This window comes from Pinus tabuliformis, chromosome 9, assembly GCF_031772625.1.
Source record: "Pinus tabuliformis cultivar Carrire ecotype Pingquan chromosome 9, CPIR1, whole genome shotgun sequence".
NCBI classification, from domain to species: domain Eukaryota; kingdom Viridiplantae; phylum Streptophyta; class Pinopsida; order Pinales; family Pinaceae; genus Pinus; species Pinus tabuliformis.
Window position 1 is genome coordinate 785,987,991 of NC_142307.1, and position 25,251 is coordinate 786,013,241.

Genomic DNA, 25,251 nt, shown 5'->3' on the forward strand with positions numbered 1-25,251 from the left:
ATCGTGTTTCTATCATGGAGTATGTTCAGTCAATCTCTTACAATAGAATTAGAATTATGTTTGGAGTGTGACAATAAGATTTTTATATTTTTAGTATGATAATAAATTTTGCTTTTTTATTATTATTATTATTATTATTATAAATTTTTGGAAAATGGAATATAACAATTAAATAATTATTTAAGATGATTTTTGGATAGTGGTGACATTATATTTTTGGACATTTTTCATTGACACATAAAAATGTAGGTATTATAATTTTACATCTCAAATATTATATATAGTTGTTTTTCAATATAATGTCTTTTTTTAACTTAATTGTGCACATTTCATGATTTAACACATGTTTCCAAGATGTCATTTACTTTTAATTTGTACAATTGTTTATCAATTAATTTATAATCTCCAATCGTTTCATATTAATAGTTTTTTTTTTTTTTTTCAAATATATAACTTTTTAATCCATCATATGTTATTAAAATATTTATTATTTTCACAATTAGTAAAATATGACTGCAATTTTGAATATTTTCATAAATTAGTGGAATATTATTTCAACTTTCAATAAATGAATATATAGAAAATCATCATCAACACCACTTTCACTTTCTTTAAATGTAATTCCCAAAATGTGATGGTGTGTTAGGTTTCACAATTATCTAAAAATCATATGTTTCAAAAAAAAAATAAAAAAAATTGGTTCATGGTTACTGGAGATTAGTGACTCACTACATGCATAGAATATTGTTCCAAACTTATTCCCGCAACGCCATCTCTTCCCCTCGGCTCGACATGGAGCCTGACCATGAAGGTATCGAGAGAAATGAAATTATGAACTCCAAATTGCAGAAGTGCTTACTACATGGAATCTACCAATTAAGCTAACCCTCGAGGTTATGTCTCAAATAGAGTTAATCATTTGTATATTCTTATATGTAACACTAGTTTACTCACAAATATTTTAATGTGAGACGATATGTGAAGAATTATAAATGTGTTTGGATAATAAGTGTAAATTTTTACACAATTACTTAAGCTTCTCCTTTTGTATTTATTTTCAACATTATGATATTTTTATACAAGAAAATAAATTAAATAATCATATATATAACTTCTCTAAACTAGGAAAATATATTCCAATTTATAATTCCATATTTATCAAATAATAATAATATTAAATGATTTTAAGGTAAAAAAAATTACAATTCTAAATAAAATTCTAAATATTTCCTTTAACAAATTAAAAACTTAATCACATAAAATTTAAAAATATATTTATCCCTTTTATTTTCTATAGTAATAAAAATAATTATATTATATTATTATGTTGCAAAAACTAAATCATACCTGAAACATTATGTCTATTTTTTTATAGTTTCATTATCTCTTCCAATCTAAAATACATCATCATCATCATCATATAGAAATAAAAAAATAATTATATTATATTATTATGTTGCAAAAACATCATCATCATCATCATCATCATCATCATCATCATCATCATCATCATCATCATCATCATCATCATCATCATCATCATCATCATCATCATCATCATCATCATCATCATCATCATCATCATCATCATCATCATCATCATCATCATCATCATCATCATCATCATCATCATCATCATCATCATCATCATCATCATCATCATCATCATCATCATCATCATCATCATCATCATATTTTTAATAATATAATTTTTTTAAAACAAATTTTTTTATTTATTTTTAATATAATATAATTTTTATTTATCCTTCATAACCCTTTTTCAATTATAATTATATTTTATTTATCCTTAATTAATAAAATATTTTATTACACTCCCTTCTACTTTATCAATTATAATGGTATTTTAATTATCCTTTGTATTTAAAATCATACCTGAAACATTATGTCTATAGGTTATGTCTCAAATAGAGTTAATCATTTGTATATTCTTATATGTAACACTAGTTTACTCACAAATATTTTAATGTGAGACGATATGTGAAGAATTATAAATGTGTTTGGATAATAAGTGTAAATTTTTACACAATTACTTAAGCTTCTCCTTTTGTATTTATTTTCAACATTATGATATTTTTATACAAGAAAATAAATTAAATAATCATATATATAACTTCTCTAAACTAGAAAAATATATTCCAATTTATAATTCCATATTTATCAAATAATAATAATATTAAATGATTTTAAGGTAAAAAAAATTACAATTATAAATAAAATTCTAAATATTTCCTTTAACAAATTAAAAACTTAATCACATAAAATTTAAAAATATATTTATCCCTTTTATTTTCTATAGTAATAAAAATAATTATATTATATTATTATGTTGCAAAAACTAAATCATACCTGAAACATTATGTCTATTTTTTTATAGTTTCATTATCTCTTCCAATCTAAAATACATCATCATCATCATCATCATCATATAGAAATAAAAAAATAATTATATTATATTATTATGTTGCATCATCATCATCATCATCATTATATTATATTATTATGTTGCATCATCATCATCATCATCATCATCATCATCATCATCATCATCATCATCATCATCATCATCATCATCATCATCATCATCATCATCATCATCATCATCATCATCAATTTATTTTTAATAATATAATTTTTTTAAAACAAATCTTTTTATTTATCATCATCATCATCATCATCATCATCATCATCATCATCATCATCATCATCATCATCATCATCATCATCATCATCATCATCATCATCATCATCATCATCATCATCATCATCATCATCATCATCATCATCATCATCATCATCATCATCATCATCATCATCATCATCATCATCATCATCATCATCATCATCATCATCATCATCATCATCATCATCATCATCATCATCATCATCATCATCATCTTATTTTTAATAATATAATTTTTTTAAAACAAATCTTTTTATTTATTTTTAATATAATATCATTTTTATTTATCCTTCCTAACCCTTTTTCCATTATAATTATATTTTATTTATCCTTAATTAATAAAATATTTTATTACACTTCCTTCTTCTTTATCAATTATAATTGTATTTTAATTATCCTTTGTATTTAAAATCATACCTGAAACATTATGTCTATTTTTTTATAGTTTCATTATCTCTTCCAATATAATAATAATAATAATTATTATTATTATTATTTATTTTTAATATAATATAATTTTTCTTTATCATTCCTAACCCTTTTTAATTACAATTATATTTTATTTATCCTTTATAATTATATTTTATTTATCCTTTATGTATTAAAAAAAATTAATAAAATATTTTTTAACTCTCCTTCTGCTTTATATAATTATATTTTAATTATCCTTTATATATTTAAAAAAATTAATAAAATTATAATTGTATTTTCATTATCCTTTATATATTAGAAAAAATTAATAAAATATTTTATAACACTCCCTTCTCCTTTTTCGTATACTCTTATGTCTATTTTTTTATAGTTTCATTATCTCTTCCAATCTAAAATACATCATCATCATCATCATATAGAAATAAAAATAATTATATTATATTATTATGTTGCAAAAACTAAATCATACCTGAAACATTATGTCTATTTTTTTATAGTTTCATTATCTCTTCCAAATTCATCATCATCATCATCATCGTCGTCGTCGTCGTCGTCGTCGTCGCTGCCGCCGCTGCCGCCATCGTCGCCGCCGCCGCTGCCGCCGCCATCATCATCATCATCGCCGTCGCCGCCGCCGCCATCATCATCATCATCGCCGCCGCCGCCGCTGCCATCATCACCATCACCATCACCATCACCATCACCATCACCACCATCAAATTAATAAAATTATAATTGTATTTTCATTATCCTTGATATATTAGAAAAAATTAATAAAATATTTTATAACACTCCCTTCTCCTTTATCGTCTCCTTTATCGTATGCTCTCCCTTATCTTCAACGTATACTCTCCCTTATCTTCAAATGTTGTAACACTTCTTTTTGGATTTGCTTTGTCTGGGATTTTTATACCTTCAAATAAAACACAATATCTTTTCTCCTCTATAATTCTTTACTTTGTGTGCCTTTTTTATCCCTTGCTATCAAATCCTTAACTTTCTTCAACATCCTCATCAATGCAAATATTTACCTTCAAAGCTAAATGTACCACAACATTCTTTTCATAGAGTATTATTCTTAAGGTTTTTCATAGATTCCGAAGTCTTTTCATTGATATACCATATCCCACATATCCATTAAGGTTATGCATAAATTTGAGTGGTCATTGTTATTTAGGGCAACCAATTTTCTATACCATTTTTAACTTTATTTATATTCTTTATTGGATTTTCTCGTTCATGAAACTATTGTTATTTATTTTCCTTCCTCAAATACGTAAATTTGAAGAGCATATTAGTGTCGACATCAAGGATTATAGCTCCATTTCTCCATATGGAGATGGAGGAAAAAACAATGCACAAAAGTATATTCATATTTAATGATGAAATAATAAATAATTGATTATATTGATTTATATATGTTTATATTAATATAGGTTATTGGGATAGTTTAAGTGGTTGAGTGTTTCGGGATTAATTTATGATGTCATTTTCTAGGATACAATTGTTTTTGTTGTATATTTTATTTGAAATTTTTATAAGGTCAAACATTGTGATTATCATTAATAAGTTTCCACTAAGTACCATTTGCAAAATGTATAATGATTTTTCTCATAAAAATTTCCAAAAAAATAATAAAATAAATCCACATAAAATTTCCAAAAAAATAAAAAAATAAATCCACATAATATATCACATTCACAAAAAATAATTATTATAATTAGTTAAATTTATGGTATTATCATCATTCCATTAAGCTAGTTTATGTTAGGTATGATACAATTATCTCTTCTTTAAAAAATTGTCCTCAAAGCATTGTAAAAGGGTGTAGATGTCAATTTGTCTCATTTTAGTAGAAATTTCTTCATTTCAAAATCCATTGTTTTCACTTGTTAATTAAAATTTGGAAGTCTTCTAGGTTAAGGAAACAAGATAATAAGACTTTAGAAGTCTTTTCCAAAATCATCATATGGTAAAAGAGTTTATCCATTCCAGTGGATAATTTTCAGAATTTTGTGTTCGTGCAGATTTTTTTATTATTATTTTAATTCTTTGAAAAGTAAGGTAATTGTTATTTTTCTTTAAGGTAAAGTTAATACTAGGAAGTTGGTAACTTTGTGGGAAATTTTTCTTGCAATATCCTTATTAACAATGTTCATATGCTCTAGATGCTGAAATTTTGAAAACCTATATGTTGTATCAAGGGTGATGAAAGTTGTAACTATAAAAATTCCAATTTATACTATGTAATGCCTTTTAATGCTTAAATAATTTTCAAGTTGGAAATTACAACATTAAAGTGTGTAGTTGGTTAGAAACAGGAATAAATTATATGACATCTCATTAAAATAACAATTGTTATCTTTTGAATCCTTCCTTCATCAAATGACTCGTGCACCTTTATTTGATTTAATTTAGGCACTTGAAATGAATTGAAGAAATGCATATTTTGTAAATCTAATTCATAATTATAATATAGGATTGGTGCAATCTTTATTTATATTTGTGGTAGGTTATGATCAAGGGATTATGAATGTTATGCAAAATGTGTTTAGAATTAAGTATATGCTAAACATGGAAATCCATATGTTTACCATAGCTAAGCCATTGTTACTTATTATTCATATAGATTAATAAGGTGATGCATTTTTTGTGATTTCTCAAAGGACAGACAAAGGAGGGTTAATGAGTCATCATTGCTGAAAAATTGTTGATGTGGGTATCTTCTTATACATAGTGGACTATTGATGTTAATCTAAATCTGTTGTTTATAGCTTGTAATTGAATCAATTGTAATGAACCCATGGTAAATTTGCATAGAGATTATTTCCATTTATATATCACCGTTGTTCTATCCATGTGTCTCATTTGATCTAGCCATTAATAGTTTTATTGGAGAATTTCCTTATCTCCCTTATAAACCTCTATTATTATGGACCTAACATTTATTTAACAATGAAAGGATATCTCAAGAACTCCTCCATGTCATCCTCTCATTGTATGTCCATGGATGTTTAACCTACCAAGAAATCATTTTACTTAGTTATGTATAGACCCTATTTAATAGATCCTATATTAATTATTCGTAGAGTATATAGAAAAGCACTTCCCCCATATAAGCACTCTAATTCACTTTGTGTTCCCTATCCCTCATTTTGAGGGTATGTTAGTTTAATTGGATATCTTAGATTCACTTTGGTGATTAGTGGCAATGTTTGAACCATGCTCTTTTGTTGTTAAAGGAGGGAGGTTAATAGTGGAAATATAACATGAAAAATGAAACTTCAACAAATTAATGAACACTACATTTATAAAACCAAATAAAATTTTATTAAAATAATCACTAGTACAAATGGGGCCAAAATGCAATGGCCATTCATTAGATATGTGACCTATTGGTGCCGGTTATCCGACATATTGGAGTTGAGAAACTTGTCGCTAGCATTGTGTCGAATTGTCGATACTTTAGTAAACATCAAATATTCTACGGTACATATGTCAATTATCTGACACAAAAAATGACATAAATTTTCATTGAAAATCTTACACTTTGAAGTCGATTTTGCGGTGTTGACATGTGTCAGATATCTGATGTAAGAAACGTCAATAGAGAGGTACGAATGTGTCAAATATATGATGGCACCCACATTTTTTCACATCGCTCAGACACGAATAACTATAAAAAATTTCCATCGGATATTTAACAATTTTTAGTTTAGTCCAACGGGAAGGACCGATGTAGTGGCATCATATAATCGATGGTAGACCTAGACTGTGTGATGGGAGTGTTATCTCTCTGATGCTTCCTTCCATCAGTATGGAGAGGCTCGTTTGACATTTCAGCGTCAGATAATCAACGTTACACTAAATTATTTTGATGATATTTTTATATCAGACATGTCATTCCATCAGTATGGAGTGTCATATGTCCAACGTTGAAGCATCGGATATTTGACCGAAAACATTTCTATCCAGCAGGAGTGTCATATGTCTGACGCTTTGTTTCGTTAGTCATTAGTGAAATGTTGAGGTTTAAAATGGGCCTCCTAAGGAATATTATAGAAAAATAGTGGAAATAATAAAATAATATTAGATTACATCATCAAATTTTAGAGGGAAAAAAGAAAAAAGTACTTTTTCAACTCATATTTTTCATCTTATCTCCTACGATTTTACTCAAATTTTGAGCAGGATTACTCATTGGATGCAAAATTTAATTCCTCATCCAAGGAGTACTCATGTTGCATACTTTCGATGGACCCTACTACATGAAAATGGAGAAATCCATGAAAAAACATCACGTTTTTTCTGTAGAAAAGTCCATCGAAAGTATGCAACATGGGTACTCCTTGGATGAGGAATTAAATACTGCATCCAAGGAGTGATCCTGCTCAAAATTTGAGTAAAATCATAGGGAGATAAGTTGAAAATATGAGTTGAAAAAATAGTTTTTTATTTTTTTTATCTTTTATTCTTTACCTTTTTAATCCAAATATGGTGAATCATCCCCCATGGTTGACATCATCATCTTGAATCCTATTGGTTCTTATAAATTTAATTTTGGTTGTACATTTTTGTTTTGAGGCCCATTTTAGACTTGAAAATTTCTCTAATGCTTGCGTTGAATATCCGACAAATTTATTTATGTCCAACGAGAGTGTCATATGCCTAACACTTCATTCTATCGGTTGTGCATCAAATATCCGACGTGTTTCTCGACCGATAAGAGTCAAATATGCGATAAATTATATGTTTTGTCGAATATTCTATGGATGTCTGCAAATTCTATATATATATATATATATATATATATATATATAATTTGATGGCTTTACATGAGGATAGTCATCAAACTCAAAGTTTCAAGTGATTAAGCAATGCTCTAAATAGAAAAATTTAGAAACTTTTTGTTATATTTCTAAGTGGCTTAAAATTAAGAGTTGAAATGGTCTCTATAACACAAATTGTGAATACTTCCTCTACAATACAATCCCAATTCTTAATTAGGAAGTCATTTCATTACTCTTGTTTTTGTCCATGATATCTACATGCATAATGTTCTCTTGTACTATAATTCTTCATAGTTTTCTCGATTGAACTAGAGTTATCATCTTCTCTAAGGAACATAAGTAGTTTGAATGTCTAATGGATGCATTAATATACCATGAGGAGAATTTTTCTATGTAAAATAGGATGTTTAGAGGTTTTTTTAATGGTTGGTAGGTGCAGAGATGATATACCACACTAATACTCTCTTCCTTTTGTATTTAAGAGTTTGGGAAGTGACTCATTTTAACCTTTCAATAATTAGCACATAGGTTCCTAATAAATGTGAGTAGAAGTGTAAGTATTGCAATGCTAATATTATAATGAGAGAGGATAATATCACATAACTCACATACCTACGTGCTAAAGCAAACCTACAGTCTATAATGAACTTCAATTGAACAAAGTTTTTGATGTATGCTTTGTTAGGCCAAAACAAACCACAATATGTGATGCTTTATGGATTGATACCATCAAAGAGTTAGGAGAGGGGAAATTATTAATTTTCGATGTAGGGATTATTAATGTGGAAAGAATCCCAACACCCAGAAGGTCAATTTCAAATTAACAAACCTTTTTGTGTATGCTTCACTATCTCAAAACAATCCTCAATATGTAAATCCTAAATATTTAATATCACCAAATGGTTAGGCACATGTTGTTGTGATAAGATAATTTGCAACATCACATAAGCATTGACCATAACTCAAAAACAACTTGTAATGTTGTGTTAATATAGTTTGCAACATCACATAAACACTAACCATAACCTAAAAACATCTCACAACATATACATAAAAAACTATTAACATTATTAACATTAAAATAAACATTATCATTAACTTATAAGTTTAAAAATGAGTTTCATGACATGGATGTTAATGAGTGTTTCTAGCAATTTTTGTGTAGACAAGAAACCCACAGCTTTGAACTGGATTGAAGGCATGGAAAATTAGTGGTGTGTGATGCTATCATCACCAAGGAAGTTGTTAGAAAGGTTTTGAAGACAATTGTTCCAGTTTTTTTTAATTTGAACAAGCTCAAGAACATAACTCGATATGCACTAGCTAATGCAATAGGGGGCTTCAATACTCGCACATCCAATATTTTCTACAATATTTATTGTAACTAATCTATGTATTGGTTGATTTTCTAATATATATTAGTCTAACAAAGTTCTAACATTTATTAGTTGCCAATTCACAACAATTTGTGATTATGCTGACAATTTAAGTACATATAAGTGTGATGCCCATGATGGGATGTATGAATTGTCCTCCTCACATTTCTCATCAATGATTATAATCTTGAATGGGATAGCACTAGTTTGTCATCGTCATCTCAAAATGACCTAACAGATGAAAATTTACCATTTTTTTCATCATCACTTCACATTGTCTCATAGATGAACTCTTCTACATATTATACGCATGAATTTCTGGCAAACCATCCCTTGTACCTAACCTATGATTGATTGTGAGAATAGGTAAATACAAGACAATTTATAAAGGGGATTTTTTTAACAAAGATATGTCAATTGTCCTTTATTCACTTTCTGTCACAATAAATCATAGGATAGGTAGAGGGGATGACCTTCCATAAATTCATGCATATAATTTGTAGAAAGGGTCATCTATGAGATAATGTGAAGTGATGATGACAGAAATTATAAATTTTCATCTGTCGGGTCATTTTGAGATGATGAGATAGACCAGTGCTATCCCATTCAAGGTTATAATCATTGATGGGCAATGTGGGGAGGACAATTCATACATCCCATCATGGAAATTACACACATATGTACTTAAATTGTCATCATAATCACAAATTTTTGTGATTAGGCATTGAAGCAGGAGTAGCTAGCACCTAAATTAGGAGTGTGGTAGTGTATGGTGGAGTGGGATAGGGATACAAAGTAGTAGATGCTTGAATTATCATGGGCACAGATTGTGTAAAGTCTTAGTTTAACACGAGAATCTGATTATAGGATCTTAGTGTTCCTAACAAAGTTAATTGACTTATACCATGAATTTATCAAATATATGGTATTCTACACCCTCCTTGTATTTGAGGTTAGTGAATAGGGGTTATCAAGCCCATGTGGGATAGCACGTCCTTGGTGTATAGCCTAACCCTACATGTCTCTCTATTTGTATGGAACAAAGTGATGATCTATCAACCTATATCTGCTAGCCAAGGTGGATTCGCCTATGAATCTATGATGATTGTATTGGGCTATAAATATATGAACAACCCATCACATTGATCTGTAACCAAATCCATGGAAGGATCTAAATCTCAAGAAAGTGTCAAATATTAAATAGAAATAAAGTTAATATTTAACCTAACTCTTTGCCCTAGATTTCTCAAATTGGTAGTAGAGCCAGGTTTTGAAGTGAAGGCAGAAAAGTAGGTCAACCTGTCATTGTCTCATCTGAAGAAGAGAAAATTCCCTAGTCTAAATTTGTGAAGGCAAGAAGAACAAAAATTTGGGCATAATTACTAGCCCTAATTGCAAAGGCAAGGTCAATATTATACACAGAAAGGAGCAATGGATTTTTGAGGGATATAAGCACTTTTCTTGATTACCAAATATCTCTAAGATCTTCTCTCCTTGGACTAAACCTATCAAACAAGAAAGTGAAGTTTTGGGATCATTCTACTAGTCCTCTTCTCAGTGACATAACCTCAAAATTACTCAAGAATATAAAGAGCTTAAGGAATTTGATCTTCACAGACCCGAAGGGTATTTGATGAGATAAATAATGCCAAGCATATTGACAAAGTAAGAGAAGGTATGAGGTAATTTAACAAAATATGAAGTCTTCAAAATTGCATGCTATTGTAGCCAAGGCAAGACGTTATAAGGTTTGGTTATTATGTATCATCTTGGAGAGATGTGAAATATTCCTCAAAATATATTGAGTATTATTGTTGGGTGCAGGAATTGCACTTAAGCAAACTCCTCAACACTTAATTGTTAACTTGGGGGATTCGTAAACTTAGAGATGAAGCACAGGCAATGCCAGAGATGGTATGAATATTTCTAATGTCAATCCATACTTTCTTTAAAGGAAAGATTGCAGAATCAAAATAAATAAAGAAGAAAAGGCAACTTGAACCATTAAAATAATCTAGACTGAAACAAAGAAGAAAGCATTTGCAAAAGAGATTTAAAAATAAAGGAGCAATCACTCTAGCTAACTATTGATTAACTACTGAGTGTGTGTTTTTCTTTAGCAGAGACACTTTAGTAGTCTCAACAGATGGTCCCTTAAAACCTGCTTATATAGGGATTTCCTTCTTGCACCAATCTATCTTGCACTGGTGCAGTCTGCTTGCTAGTGCAAGAACAGAAGTTTATGGAAAGGGTATAAATGGTGTCTGTACTAAAAGTGTTTTCCTTCGTACAAGGGCTTGAACTTTCTCAAGTTCAGAGCACTCAGATCCTGTGACAAGAAACTAGTTCTTGCACCAGATCAAAGCTTCTTACACTTAGTATTTAATTCTTGAAATAAGAGCTTAACTACTGCAAGTGTTGTGAAATCAAATTGCACACATAAAAATGAATGTTTCTGATTTTAACAAAGTGCAGAAATAAAGAAACAATCCTTATAATTTATCCTGTCATGAAGCATTAATGAAAGCAAGAAAATTGCTGGAAGTAAACTAAAAAGGCTTGCTGCATCACACCAACGTGCACTGGTGCAGGTTCATTTCTCCTGCTTGGACCAGGCGGGAAAACCAAATCAAACAGAATTGCAGAAAGTGAATAGCACACCAACGTGCACTGGTGCAGGTTTATTTCTCTTGCTTGGACCAGGCGGGGAAAACCAAATCAAACAGAAACTGCATGAAATGAATAGCACACCAACGTGCACTAGTGCAGGGTTATTTCTCATGCTTGGACCAGGCGGGGAAAACCAAATCAAACAAAGCTGCAGGAAATGAATAGCACACCAATGTGCACTGGTGTAGGGTTATTTCTCCTGCTTGGACCAGGCGAGGAAACCAATCCAAAATCAGATGCAGGAAAATAAATTCTAACTACTTCACACTGTGGATCCGCTTTCACTCAAACAGGAAATCATGTGCCGTACAATAAATCACACTTATCAGTATAAACATAAATTACAAGAACATAAAATAGGGTAAACGTGCTGGGTTGGCTGGGCCCTAGCCAATCAGCATGTTTCCCTTTTAAATAGAAATGTTGCTCAACACTTTATCAATTCATCAACTTTCAAACAAAAATACAATTCATGAAAACATAAGGTGGAGCTCCCTTCTTATTAATTCATAGAGGCAAATACATGCGTGATTACATAGTCCAACCCAGATTTGGGTGATAACAAAAGAATACAAGCCTGTTACTGCCTTCCTGGTTATATCTCTATTCTATACAAACTTATCAAGAACTATCTCGTCCTATTTACATTCCTCGTTATATAGATCCTTGGCCAAAGGCCAAAAGGATCGTTTAACCAATTACATAACTGATATGCAGAATTTAGCTTTCGGCCTTCAAAATTAGGTAGTTTAACAAAACTGGCCATAGCCAATGTCCAACTGTTCGTTCTTCATAAATCTAATCTCAACTACCTTTGGATTGCCTTGCTGTCGTAGCTGGAGCTCGGTTGCCTTCAGATCTAACCTGTTGTCATGGCTGAAGCGGCGCAAAACAAGGTGGTGATCAAGGAGGTCTGGATTTGTTGCAAAGATTCGTTGTGCTGGCACCAGTGCGAGATCTGATCCTGCACTAGGATCAACGGTCACGGTAAGCACTTGACTATCAAACAACATTGGAGATATCGATAAGTTACAAGAGTGATTATAAGCGAGAAATCACGTAATAAATAATTAATTAATGCTAAGTTAAGTTAAAAATATGAAATATAAAGTTCATGCGAAATATGTCATTGTTCTTGGACTAGTGCAAGATGAGGGTGTATAAGAGAGGTAAAACAATGGTAAATGGTCATGATTTAGGAAGGGAAAAATGGTCAAAAGGGAGAAAATTAGGGGGCTAACATCCTCCCATCCCTAAACTATTATGTGTCCTCACACAACTCTTTACCTCTGCAAAAAACTTCAAAACTTTAAGCACTCCAACTCAATCCTGCTCTGGCATACTGTCACCCTCCTGCAATGTTTCAGACTTCTTTTTGGTGCTCTTTAACTTCTTGGTCACCTTTTTAAGTCGCCTGAAACATTGTGCAGCTCGGTACTTCTAGACTTTAACTTCCCTTTTCTTCTTCTAGATTTCTGCCATCAATTCTCCTCTGCTCTGTTCTTTGTCCTCCTGTGCTTTGGCTACAAGCTGCTCTAAATTCTGTACTTGAAGTTCTAACTCAACTACCCGAGTAGCAAGAGTTACCAATTCCTTCTCTTTTTCTGTTTCAGCAAGAGCTGTGTCTTTCTCAGGGACCTCCATATCCACCATGGTTACATCAGGAAACTCTTCTCCCTCTGGTCCCTTTTCTTCCGGTTCTTCCCCCTCTGGTTCTTCTTCTTCCGATTTTTCCTCTCCTGCTTCTTCGGATTCCGCCTCTTCTTCTTCTTCTTCTTCTGCTTCATCTTTTGTAGGGTCTATCTCTTCTTTTTCGGGTTCTGCCTTTTCTTCTTTGGATTCTGCTTCTTCTTCTTCTGTGGATTCTTCGTCGTCTGTTCTTCTCCCTTTGTCTCTTCTTCTTCTGCTTCTTTGTTTTCTGCTTCTTTCTCCGGTTCTTCTTCTCGCATTGGTGCTTCTTCCTGTACTGGTGAGAGAGGGGATTCCACACCCTGTGGGGACTGTGGTTCTTTGCCTTCATCAGAGACTCTACTCTTTTTTCGGGCTTCTTGATAAAATCGGCCAATAGAGCATCGTCCTCGACCTCTGCAAACTTGGCTGCGTCTGCAAGGACTGACAGGTTGTCATTTTCAGGGGTCGAAGTGGTCTCTTCAGGAGGTACGCCAGCTGTCCTCTCATTTAAAGGCGAGGCGTTCTCTGCTTGTTCAGACCACATCCTTTTTGCACTGGTGCAAGAAGGACTTCCCTTTTCATTTTTGCTCAGGCTCTTGCTTGTGTTGGGGGGGGTCGTTTATCCCCTTTCCAGCGGCTGTCCCTTTGTGCAGTTGTTTTAACAATGCTTCCCATGTCATACCTTTCACTTCTAACTATTTAAGGACCAAGATTTTTATCAGGCTGTGATGATATAACCTTGTGTTGGACTGGTCTACCCTACCATCCTGTACGCTTTTAGCCATTTTCTCCAAGCTTTTGAGAAGAAAATAAGGGAAATTCGTCCTCCACCAGACGTGTCGGCTAGCTTCAAAATGTTGCAACATTCTAAAGAGATATAACAAGGTGTGGGTGTATCTTCCTTCGCAGGTCACAAACTTTTGTAAAATGAAGAGGAGGTCTTTCCACTGACCCAGCAGGGCGCTACGCGGAACTCCTACTTTCTAGTCTACCTCTATCTTTTTATCAATGATGAAACGCTTCCAATGTTTCCTTTCTAGCTTTTGATTCTTAAACCATTGTTCTCCAGTGTTCTCTAAGCCCGTCGCTGCTGCTATGAATTCCTCTGTGACTTTGAATTTGAGAGGCCCAATTCTCACTCGGCCATTTCTAAAACTCCTTGCGAACTATAAAGCCACTTCCCTATCATACCCATCAAACTTCTGCAGAAACGGAAGAAAACCCGAGTCTCGCAATAGTGCAAGACTATTGCGATACTCGACGGTCTGCTCTATTTTGCTGAGAGACAGGGGTTCATTCTGAACAGGCGGCATTGCTACTTAACGGCTATGAACAGTCGAGTCCTGAAATTTTTACATGCAATACCGGGGAAATCGGTCCTTATAAATAGAAATCTAACTGTCCACCGTCCTTTCCATCGGATCACCGGTTCATTCGCTGTAGATGCACATCATCTTTGAGGTCAGGCTGGATTGGTACTTGTGGCGACAGTTTAACGGCTAGGTGAGGTAATAATTATGAGTGAAGGACGTTTAGGATTATGGCGGAGAGGGGTAATCATGTCCAAGCAACGGTTAAAATATTTCTGCATTCCTTCATAATTCAAGAAAAGAACTTAGCATTTATTAAAAAAAGATCATGATTTCTAACTTAAAAAACACCTTGTACTTTAAATAATTTCTCCTAGTTAGTATGATAGCATAAGTACTTCATCGGTTAAGTGAAAGAACTTCATATAAATTTCACGATGACCACTTTTGTCGTATGCTATAAAAAGAACTTATACTATGTTGCTGACAAGGTGAATGCTTGCACTGATTTGCTTGTGCCGCTTAAATCATACTATTCTGCTGGTACCTTTCTGCTTATTTTATCATATAGGACAATATGCTTGCACTAGTGCAAGATTAATATCTAAAACAGAGAATTTAAATAAAATATAGGCTAGATTTTCACATGAATTCTTCAACTTATATTGAAAATTTGCTTCGCCCTTTCTCGATGCTTTAGAGCATATCCTTTTTCTCTTTGTGCGAGATCCTGCAATAAATTCATGAGGGAATAAAGAAGTGGGAAAGGGGAATTTTCAGAATGGGAAGGAATTCTATTACAGGGTTTCTAGGAATAGTACCAAACAGGGAGTAAACAGAAGTGGGATGGGAAAAAAATTTCAAGGGTAAAGTGGGATTTCTTTGAAGTGGACAGGGTAAATTTAGAAGAATGTGGGAAGGCTAATCATTTTGGGCTTGAGGAAGAAAACTGAGGGAATATTACGAAAGTGGAATATGAAGAAAGGCATAAAATTTTCTGGAAGGTCTGCCTGCACTGGTGCAAGAAAAAATAACTGCAGCGAAAATTAAGCGTTACTTGAGTAAAAATATCAATGCTAATTACCCCAACTGTATAAAGGGTGGTTCTGCTAAACCTGCTTTTACTTGGTGGTAGCTAGCATATCTAAATATCAAGCAACATTTTCTTTTTATTAGAGATTTTTGATCTTCTTGCCAACAAGCTGGTTTTCAGGTTGATCCTTCTGTAATCATGTCAGAGAACTGATTTTCATAATTACAGGAAAATATTTTTTCTTTACTTTTTTCTTATTATTTTAGATATATATATATAAGAAGAAAGAGAATTCATGTTTTCAAAAGGTTGGTATTACCATTCACCACTACCATCCCAAATTACTGTTGGACTTGTTGTGTAAAATCTCTCCTGGTACGTGGCTAAAAATACTTCTTTAGCCTATGTCCATTTACCAAGAATACTGAATTTTGTCCATCAATAGTTTTAACTTATACTGCTCCATTCTCAAATACTCGGATCACTTCATAAGGTCCCATCCAATGTGTATGGAATTTCCCTTTAAAGATTTTAAATCTAGAATCATAAAGTAGCACCCAATCACCTGGTTGGAACTGCTTTTTCTTAATAGACTTGTCATGCCACCTTTTACATTGCTGCTGAATTAGTATGTTTTGTTGAACAACATCCCTACGAAATTCATCTAACTCATTTAATTGGAGAAGATGTTGTTGTTGTGCCTCGGAGAGATCTAGTCCTAACTGAACTGCAATTCTGAAAGTTTTGATATGGAATTCAATTGGTAACAGAACCTGTTTGCCATATACCAGCTCATATGGTGTATGTCCTGTGCTATTTCTCCAAGTGGTTCTGTATGCCCACAAAGCCCCTGGTAATCGTTCAGCCCAGTCCTCCCGATGCATATTGACTGTCTTTGTAATAATGGACTCGACCACTTTATTCGTAGATTCCACCTGGCCATTTGTTTGCGGGTGATACGACGTGGATTTCCTGTGCCAGATCTTATATTGCTCCATCACACCCTGTACCAGATTAGAAATAAACTATGGACCATTGTCAAAAACAATTTTTCTAGGCACACCAAATCTAATAAAGATTTCAGTAAAAAGAAAATCAACAACAACTTTTTCTGTAGCAAAAGAAACAACTTTAGCTTCTACCCATTTCGTAACAAAATCTATACAAACCAAGATATGATTTTTACTTAATGATGTTGGATTTATTGGTCCTATAAAATCAATAGCCCATTTTTCAAATGGCTCAATCATAACTTGAGGGCATAAAGGTATTTCATTGGTTTCATTAGGCTGGCCCATTCGTTGACAGCTATCACAATGCTTGACATACTGTTTGGCATCCTTAAACAAGGAGGGCCAAAAGTAACCAGCACACAATACTTTATATGCAGTCCGCTTATCAGCGAAGTTGCCTCCACAAGGTTCATTGTGAGCAGATTTCAAGATGTCAAACACTTCCTCCTCTCTTATACACCTACGGATAATCAGATCTGGACCAATGTAAAAGAGATCTCCTTGAATCCAGGAATATGCAACACTTTTCTGAACAATACTCCACTTTTCATGAGCGGACAAGTGGGGTGGTGTTTTCCCAGTAACCAAGTAATTAGCTATGTTAGCAAACCACAGAGAATCTATTGACATAGCAAAAAGATGTTCATCTAGAAAATCATCATTAATAGGAGTTGCTTCACTAGGATTATCTAATCTAGAAAGAAAATCTGCTACAACATTAGATTTTCCTGGTCTATCAACAATAGTAATATTAAATTCCTGTAACAATAGTAACCACCTAGTCACTCTATCGCTAGTTAATGGTTTATTCATCAAATATTTAATTGTGGAATGATCAATATGTACAAATACTTCATATCCTGTAATATAGTGCCTGAACTTATTAATTGCAAAAATTACAACTAAAAACTCTTTCTCTGTAACTGTATAATTTAATTCAGCAGAAGACAAATTCTTACTAATATAATAAATAACATAGGATTGTTTATTTTCCTCTTGTCCTAAAGTTGCACCAATGGCCAAATCTGAAGCATCAGAGGAAATATGAAAAGGCAGAGACTAGTTAGGACCTCTTAAAACTAGTGCATGCACTAACTTTTCCTTCAATGTTTCGAAAGACTGTTGGCGGGCTGTAGTCCAAGAAAATTCACTATCCTTAGCTAGAAGTCGAAAAAGAGGAGCAGCTATCTTAGAAAAAATTTCAATAAATCTCCTATAATAACCAGCATGTCCTAAAAAACCTCTTACTTCCCTTTGAGTTTTGGGTGCAGGAAGACGCATAATGATTTTGATCTTTGTAACCTAGATACCTTTACCAAAAAACAAATGGCCAAGTACCACTCCCGCTTTACACATTAATCTACATTTCTTGTCACTCAAGGCGAGATGGGCTTCCTGACAGTGAAGAAGTACTTTTTCCAGATTTTCGAGAGCTTCCTAAAAAGAATCACCAAACACAGAAAAGTCATCCATATAAATTTCTACAAATTCTAGATCAGCAAAAATGGCCAGGACTGCCCTTTGAAAGGTAGTCGGGGCATTACATAAACCAAAGGAGAGCACTCTATAAGAAAATGTACCCCATGGACATGTAAAATTAGTTTTATCCTGATCTTCGGGAGCAATCTATATCTGGTTATAACCACTGAAGCCATCCAAAAAGGAAAAGTATTTCTTTCCTGCAAGGGTATCAAGCACCTGGTCAATGAAAGGGAGAGGGAAGTAATCTTTGAGAGTGGCTTTGTTTAATTCTTGATAATCAATACAAATACGCCATCTTCCATCTTTCTTAGGTACTAGCACTAATGGATAGATCCACTGACTGTCGAAAAGAGGATAAATAAACCCAGCATCCAAGAGTTTTTGTACTTCTTCCTTCACAATATCTCTTAGAGCTGGATTCATTCATCTTTGGGGTTGTCGGACAGGTCGGGATCCTTCCTCAGTATAGATGTGATATGTACAAGTTTTAGGGGGGGTGCCTTTCATATCTTCATAGCCCCATGCAAAGGCACTAAGATGGTTTTGCAACAAACTCACAAGCTGCTCTCCCTGAGATGAGTCCAAATCTGAACTAATATACAAGGATTTACCAAGGCTAATCTCAAAAAGAGTAGTATTAGGCTCAGGAGTACTCAAGGGAGTGGCTAGATGCAGCTGTACAGAAGATTGAGAATCATGATTATCTTGAAAATCTAGGCTGAAGATCTAGCTCAATAGCTCAAAATTAGGCATAGTGTCTAGATTATTCAAGAAATCTTGAATCTCATCTTCTTGTGAAGACCAAGTATGCTGATGAATAAATGAAATAGGCTGAGTCTCCTCATCACTGCTCTGGTCTAACCATAAAGTATCTCAAAGGTCCTGAATGGATCTGGTAGGGGGGTATAAGGTAACTTTCTTCCTAGATTCCCCATGTGAAATATACATATCACCGGAGCGACATCCAATATATGCATCGGTTGTAGCAAGCCATGGTTGACCCAAGATCAAGGATGTCCTCCTACTGGGTTCTTTCGCTGAAGCACAATGAAATCAACAGGATATTCCCAAGAATCTAATGAGATGATCACATCGTCCAATACTCCTTATGGCTTAATTTTAGATTTGTCTGCTAATTCAAGCACAGTGGGAGTAGGGTGAAGATGAGATAAATGAAGTTGATCCATGGTTTGCTTAGTCATGATATTAATGGCTGCCACCAAGTCTATAAGAACATTAGAGACAAGGACATTACCAATCTGAACTGAGACAACCGGCTTTTCGGGGTCAATGTATTTTTCCATAGACACACATCCCGTCATCAACTCTGCTGCCCTACCAACAAATTGAATGGTTTGGGGTTCCAATCTCTTCCTCCCGGGTTTCTTGAGACAGAGTTCCTTAATAATCTTAGTGCAAATAGGGATCTCTTTGATGGCTTGGAGCAAAGGTATCTTAATGAAAATATTCTGAAGCTCTAATGCCAAACTAGTCTCAGAAATAGGCTCACTTCTTTCCATTACTAGCCTCTCTGGGAAGGGAGGCTGGTTGGAAGAAGGTGGCAAGGATTCAGAGGGTAAGGGCTGCTTAGTGATGGATTTCAGAGAATGATTAAGAGTTTCCTCTTCTTCTTTCTCTTCAACAATCACTCTAGGTTGCTTCTGATTTTCTGATGTTATAGTCCTTCTCGATCTTAATTGAATATCATGAACCCCAACTAGAGACTATTACTCGAATAAAGGTGGGTTTGTTACATAGATCATTTGCACTGCTTTATATTGTTAGGATTGGGCATAGGCTGAGTAGGCAACTGAGGAGGTTAGAAAGGTGGAGGTAAGGGTAATGGTGGAGTAAACTGACTTGAAGGTTGAGGCATTGGATACAGTGCATGTGTAGATGGATATGACTGCATAGATGGCTGGTAGGAATATGGAGAATGAGTTGGCCCTCTCCAACCTTGTTGCCATGGTTGAGAAGGTTGCCCATGCTGATATTGGTTTCCATACTACCACTGCTGATTAGTGTTAGGATAAGAATATGCATGTGAATTATAACCAAAATAGTGTGGAGAAAATTCAGGAGCCATACCTGCACCTACGTGAGGCCAATTCCTTTTTGCTCTCATAGCATACAAGTATTCAACTTCAGGTTGTCCCCTTGTAAATATAGCTTTAAGTCCTGGTATAGAGGTACATTTTTCTGTGATATGGTCTTCTGCACAAATAACACACTTATTAGCTTCTTTGAAATTAAGATGACATTCTCTAGGAGGATGCTTGTCTCTACATTTAGGATAGAAAATACTTAATGACTCTTGTTCCTTCATGAGTTTTTGTTGAAATTTTAAAGAGTCCAACTGTTTGGTAACAGTATTCATTATATCAATTTTCATGTTTTCCATTTTATTTTCTAGTTCAATAAGCATTGCATCAATAGATTCGGTTTTTCTATTTCTATTTCGAGTTCCTCTGTCGGATCTATATTGATTCCTTGAAAAATTCCTGCATAATTCACAAATTTGTTCAAACGTTTGCTGAGAAATATCACCTTGTCCTAACAAATTTAAATTATTTCTAGCATTGTCAGTAAGTCCTCTTAAGAACAAGGTTCTAATAGTACTGGAATCAAGCTTAAGTTTTGACCTTTGTAAAATATACAAAAATCTTTCTAGATAGTCTTCAAGAATTTCATCATCATCCTATATGATTGTAAAAATCTCATCCTGCATGTCCCGAGTTTTGCAATATTCTTGATATTTAGATAAAAACACTCTCTTCATCTGATCCCAGGAAGCTATAGCGTTTCCTCCTAACCCCATAAACCAGCGCAAAACTGAGTCCTTGAGAGTAACAGGAAATAATCTTAGCTTCTGAGCATAATTTGAATAATCATAAATTCTACACAAAATATCAAACTCGAATAGAAAAGAGTCAAGATCTTCATGAACTTTACCATGGAAATGAGGGAGAGTTGATGTGGAATGTTCTTCATTTGTGCCACGGTATCGGGGTCCATAATTGGAAACACAAAAGTGGATTGTTCCCCACTTACCTGGTTTTCATCAGTCCTTTCCCCATGATGTTCACGATCTGCCATTGTTTCCCTTTTGCTCCCAACAGATTGAACCACACCTGAGTTGTTGTCACTAGAATCCAGGTGGACTATTCCTGTGTGATGGGTTTGGATTGGATTGAGCTTCCTGCACATAGAAGGAGACCAAATATGAGAATGGTTTTCATAATTTTTTCGGCCCTTAGTGGGTTTTGAAACCCTACCTTTTCTAGGCATTCATTTCAAAAAAAGAAAGAAAAATAAGCAAAACAATTTCTAATAAAAACGCTGTCAGAAATCAATCACACCAGTAAAATTCCTTCAAAGAATCTTTTCCAAAAAATACTGTAGAAATGAAGGAAAAATTACCTCTATAGTATAATCAGAAAATTCTTACCAAATCAAATCGCCTCCCTGGCAACGGCGCCAAAATGTTGGGTGCAGGAATTGCACTTAAGCAAACTCCTCAACACTTAATTGTCAACCCCGGGGATTCGTAAACTTAGAGACGAAGCACAGGCAATGCCAGAGATGGTATGAATATTTCTAATGTCAATCCCTACTTTCTTTGAAGGAAATATTACAAAATCAAACTAAAGAAAGAAAAAAAGGCAACTTAAACCATCAAAATAATCTAGACTGGAATAAGGAAGAATGCATTTGCAAAAGAGATTTAAAAATAAAGGAGCAATCACTCTAGCTAACTATTGATTAACTACTGAGTGTGTGTTTTTCTTTAGCAGAGACACTTTAACAGTCTCAACAGATGGGCCCTTCAAACCTGCTTATATAGGGATTTCCTTCTTGCACTAATATATCTTACACTGGTGCAGCCTGCTTGCACTAGTGCAAGAACAAAAGTTTATACAGAGGGTATAAATGGTGTCTGTACTAAAAGTGTTTTCCTTCGTGCAAGGGCTTGAACTTTCTCAAGTTCATAGCACTCAAATCCTGTGATAAGAAACTAGTTCTTGCACCAGATCAGAGCTTCTTACACTTAGTATTTAATTCTTGAAATAAGAGCTTAACTACTGCAAGTGTTGTGAAATCAAATTGCACACATAAAAATGAATGTTTTTTATTTTAACAAAGTGCAGAAATAAAGAAACAATCCTTATAATTTATCCTATCATGAAGCATTAATGAAAGCAAGAAAACTGTTGGAAGTAAACTAAAAAGGCTTGCTACATCACACCAACGTGCACTGGTGCAGGTTCATTTCTCCTGCTTCGACCAGGCAGGAAAACCAAATCAAACAGAACTACAGAAAGTGAATAGCACACCAACATGTACTAGTGCAGGGTTATTTCTCCTTCCTGGACCAGGCAAGGAAAACCAAATCAAACAAAACTACAGGAAATGAATAGCACACCAACGTGCACTGGTGCATGGTTATTTCTCCTGCTTGTACCAGGCGGGGAAAACCAAATCAAACAAAACTACAAGAAATGAATAGCACACCAACGTGCACTGGTGCAGGATTATTTATCCTGCTTGGACCAGGCGGGGATACCAATCCAAAATCAGATGCAGGAAAATAAATTCTAACTACTTTACACTGCTGATCCACTTTCACTCAAACAAGAATTCATGTGTTGTACATTAAATCACACTTAGCAGTATAAACATAAATTACAAGAACATAAAATAGGGTAAACGTGTTGGGTTGGTTGGGCCCTAGCTAACCAGCATGTTTCCCTTTTAAATAGAAACGCTGCTCATCACTTTATCCATTCATCAACTTTCAAACAAAAATACGATTCATGAAAACATAAGGCGAAGCTCCCTTCTTATTAATCATAGAGGAAAATACATGCATGATTACATAGTCCAGCGCAGGTTTGGGTGATTACAAAACAATACAAGCCTGTTACCGCCTTCCTGGTTATATCTTTGTTCTATACAAACTTATTAATAACAATCTTGTCCTATTTACATTCCTCGTTATATAGATCCTTGGTCGAAGGCCAAAAGGATTGTTTAACCGATTACATAACTGATATGCATAATTTAGCTTTCGGCCTTCAAAATTAGGTAGTTTAACAAAACTGGCTGTAGCCAATGTCCAGTTGTTCGTTCTTCATAAATCTGATCTCAGCTACCTTTGGATTGCCTTGCTATCATGGTTGGAGCTCGGTTGCCTTCAGATCTAACCTGCTGTCATGGCTGAAGCAGCGCAAAACAAGGTGGTGATCAAGGAGGTCCGGATCTATTGCAAAGATTTGTTGTGCTGGCACCGGTGCGAGATCCGATCCTACACTAGGATCAGCGGTCACAGTAAGCACTTGACTATCAAACAACATTGGAGATATCGATAAGTTACAAGAGTGATTATAAGCGAGAAATCACGTAATAAATAATTAATTAATGCTAAGTTAAGTTAAAAATATGAAATATAAAGTTCATGCGAAATATGTCATCATTCTTGGACTAGTGCAAGATGAGGGTGTATAAAAGAGGTAAAATAACGGTAAATGGTCATGATTTAGGAAGGGAAAAATGGTCAAAAGGGACCAAATTAGGGGGCTAACAATTATTAAAGTATTCTTATCATAAACCTTTATTGTAAATTCTAGAAGAAATACATCATTTCTAATTTCAAGAGGACCAATATCCTCTCTATACTTGTGCATAGAAATTCAAGATTGAGTTTCATTATAAGCATTAGTATTGTTACAAGAGGATCGAGACATATAAATTTCACTTGCATATGAAAGGATCCTAAATTCATCTATCAAGCCTTTGTTCTAGACAATTTTTGAGTGATCATAGTCTCAAGTTGAAAGGCATGTGCATGAGTCTCTTTTGGAATCCCTAAAAGGTTTTCCATTATCACATTTTCAAAGGGATTTGAAACCACTATTGAAAGGGGATACACCTATGCATAAAAGAGATCCAAGATCAATGGTATTTATGGCCTCGTTCTGATCTTAATTCTTGTTGAAATAATTCCAAAAACCATACTCTACACTTGTGCATTAAGAGATCGAAATTTTGAGCACATTGCTTATCTAGATTATCATATTGCAAGTGTGGATCAATTCTCTCATTAGTCTCAAATCAAAGTTGGGATAATAGCCTAATTGGAAATCTAGTAGGAGTAATTTTAGCCTTATAAAGAAACAAGTCTAGTTTTAGGTGTAAGCCTATGAATATCCAGTTTTTCCTTTCTTCTAGGTATAAACACGCTTCAAAAGGACATAAATTCAAGCGTCAATCATGTTGAAAAGGGAGTCAAGCCTCCTATTCTAATTTTTAGCAAAAGTGACCTAGATTGAATCTCTTCAATTCACATCCAGCTTATCTTCAAAGTTGTAACCACTATTGATCAAGATAGAATTTTCTGACCAACGTAAGTGGCAAAAGAATACAAGAATCTTTGTGTAGATTCTGTGATGAGATTGGCATATAAAAATAAACAGTTTGAGCCTGTGAAAATCAGTGAGCCGACCTTCATTGAAAGATACATCTATTTTTATTTACAGTGGTCAAGGAAACTTCATTTTTGCAAGGTCAAGGAACCTTCATTTTGGCATCTTCACATCACACATATTTATCTCTCCTCTTCTGATAGGTTTGACCTCCAAGGGCAGCTATTATCTTCACACATGTGAGAGTTTAACTGGGCATTTTATCTTTTTGATGACTTCCCGCTTCATCTTGCACTGACCATCTTTGATCGAGGTTCATTTGACCTATTTTTACTTTTATTTTTGTATGGT